The sequence below is a fragment of the Vigna radiata genome, unplaced genomic scaffold, assembly GCF_000741045.1.
Source record: "Vigna radiata var. radiata cultivar VC1973A unplaced genomic scaffold, Vradiata_ver6 scaffold_149, whole genome shotgun sequence".
In the NCBI taxonomy this organism is placed as follows: Eukaryota; Viridiplantae; Streptophyta; class Magnoliopsida; order Fabales; family Fabaceae; genus Vigna; species Vigna radiata.
In genome coordinates this window covers 696,186-699,446 of record NW_014542731.1, presented here as the reverse complement: position 1 = coordinate 699,446, position 3,261 = coordinate 696,186, and positions in this window count along the sequence as shown.

The window sequence follows — 3,261 nt, the reverse complement described above, 5'->3', positions numbered from 1 at the left end:
TGCTATCACATCTAAATGTTTGTTCTCCATGCACTGAACATGAATCTAAGCATGTTGTTGATATTGTTTCTACATTTGAGATTGATTCATGTTCTGAGGGTATATCTGAGGTTCAGCCTCTTACACTGGGATTGGGTGTTATACCTCTGCATATTATTTCTTTGGAACCACATTGCACTAACCATGTTGCAGGAGGTACACATGAGTTTGATCAACACACACCCATGGTGGAAGACAAAGGTGCCGACAATTTGAAGATTAATTGACACCAGTTGAACCCGCTCATCAACAATCACTTCTTCTTAGATCCAGCTGTGGAGGACATCTCCCTGCTCGATCAAATTTGGAGGATGAAGCAGTTCTTCCTCAAGACTTCCTTGCTGAATCCGGTGGTGGAAGAGATCTTCCTGAAAGTCCAAAATTGGCAACTGCCACCATGATCAGGGGAGTTTTCTTCTTTCCCTTTTTTCCCACTTGAATTGCACTTGTCCTTGATCTGTTGACTATTATGATTACCGATTTTATGCTTGTGACACATTGAGGACATTGTATAGTTTAAGTGTGGTCTATTGGGGGAGAATTCTATTTTCTTTGTCAGTTTTTGTTTTTCTGTGTTAAATTTTTTGTTTTCTAGATAGTTTTTGTAGTGTCTTGTATACAGTTTTGCATGTTTCTCTTGATTTCTGGACTTGGTTTAGGTTGTAGACTTGTCTTTCACTCCATTGATACTCTGATTTGTTTGAAATCCTTGCTTTTCTCTGCTTGGAAGATGATTATGATGGTTGAGAGGTTGATTTGATTGTGACAAATGCNCTGTGTGAGATTTGAGCCACTTGATATTCTTTCTTGTGTGTGATATGTCTCTTGATTGCTTGCACATATGCCTTGGCTTGATTCTTTTTGATGATTCTTGATTGATATGCATGTTTGGAAGTGATAAAGGCAGTTTTGTTGTTGAGCCTCTCTAGCCAGATGAGCCTACCTTGTTTTCATCCCTTGATAACCCCTTTTGAGCTTATACTTTCCCCATTTCTTTGTTTTGAAGCTTATACACTAGCCCTAAGTGAAAAACCATGATTACCTTAAACTTAGGGAATTTTGGAGCTTTGGAANTGTTTTGGGAATAAGTGTGGTCTCCTGGGAGATTCAGAGAGTTGGCTAGTTGGTTCCTCTTCTTGTTTTTGTGAATATGATGTGTATTTTTTCTCTTGCAGTTGTGTTCTAAAAGAGAGAAAAGAAAAGAGACAAGATGAGAAAATAAAAAAAATACAAAAAAAAAATGAAAAAAAATTTAAAAAAAAATAAAATTGTGTGAATAATGGAGTCAAGAAGAGGATTGAATTAGAGGTTTTGGGTGCTATTTGAATGTGTTTACACTTGTTCCCCATTGCTCCTCTATTTCTTTTGGTTTGCAGCTTCTTATCCATATTTATCCTCCCTTTTCCTTGACCCCATTACATCCATAAAAGACCTTTTGATTTGAACATGCATATGTTTCGAGTGTTGATATTAGAGGCTTGCCAAGTCTGTTTGTGTTTGTTTTCTTGAGTGTATTGAGTTGACATTGTTTACCTTAGACACTTGAGAGAAACACTTATAGTGTGCATCTGTGAGGTTCTGTTGCTTTTGATTCACCTCTTGAACTGATTGATTATTTTGCCATGTTTGGAATTGCATGGATGATTTCTCTGAGTATCTGTTTTCTCTGATTCTGTGTGGATACTGTCTACCATTTCTCCTTGTCCAGATTTCTTGAGGACTGTAATTCTGTCTGCTGAGTCTGTGTCAATTCCCTGATATCCGTTGAACTGTTCCCTAGTTTTCGTCTTGGTTTTGCCCAGGAGTGCAAAAGACTAAGTGTGGTCTATTTTGATGAATCAATATTTTCTCGACTTTACTTAGTTTATTGTGCTAAGATTAATCAAGGAATTGTCCTTGTCCGATTTTTTCCCGTTTTTCCTAATAGTGCTTAATTTGACCGGAAATTCTAATTTTAATTAATTTGAATATTCTGAGCTAATTATTTGCATTATTATTTGCAGGGAAAATTTTGGAGATATATTTTGGAGCATTAGGATGAAGACAAAATAAATCAAAACTCTTCCTTAAGCGTTTTAGAATTAGTTGTATTTTAATTTAGTAGTTTAGAATTTTTAGACAAACTTTGACATTGTGGGCCAATTTTTGGTATTTGTTGTTGAGCCCAATAATAAAAAATAGTCACTTGGCACCCTAGGGTTGGGTGGACCCCACCCTAATTTTTGAGACACTTGATCCTAAAAAAAAAAGGGAGGAGTCGTCACTTGGAAGGCATATACTCTCTCGGCAGCAGATTTTATTTTTTGGAGGGCTGTAACGTTTTCTCTCTTGGAACCATGTTCTCATTTGATGATTTTGGTTGAATGGAAGGCTTCCAATAGCTACTCCTTTTACTTTGACTTGGGTTTATACGTTAATTTGGCTGCTTGAATCTGCTTGAATCATTTTCTCGGCTGACAACATTAAATTGGCTGCAACGTTTGTTTTTTCTTAGCACTGGATCATTGCCTTTTAATTTCTTGTTGAAAAAAAATATTGTAGCAACTACTTTTGCATTTTGATTTGATGCAAGTGAAGAAATTTTGTGTTGCTTGAATTAATTGAAAGAGAGAATTTTCCCCCTGGTTCACGCTGCTGATAGGTGAGTTATATTTTAATTTTTTTTCCTTTGCGTTTACTTGAGTAGTTGTTACGTTCAGAGAAGAATGCACACATTTAATCACTTTGCTTTGGAAGGAAATGGAATAGTGTTTCATTGTTGATTGAGCAGTGTAGTACGGTGACTAATTGTTGGAGTTGTCTTTCTAATTTCATGAGATGAAGAGTATATTAGGTGGAGTGTGTGCTAATGGGACGGTGGCAGCCAGAGAAATAATATTGGCAGTGTTTCTTTGCTTTTCTTTTGCATTATTCCTTTGTAATAGAAGAAGCTAGCTTGATTAGATAGTAGTAGGTGATTAGGTAGAGCATGGGCCCACAGTGGTATCAATGGAGAGAGTCCTTGCTTGGAGATTCATTTGTTCAATTGGTATGATGAAGGGGCTGCAACGTTGGTTAAAATGGGAGACACGTTTTTGGCTTGAAGAGGGAGAACTAGTCATTCTTTAGCAAGGTGAGTAGGTAGGAGTAGGTAGGCATTTGTCCTTGGTGATGGAGACTTTTTGGAAGCACATTTTATTTCTTTGGAGCAAGTGGTATTAGCGTGAATGGAGAGTCTCACGG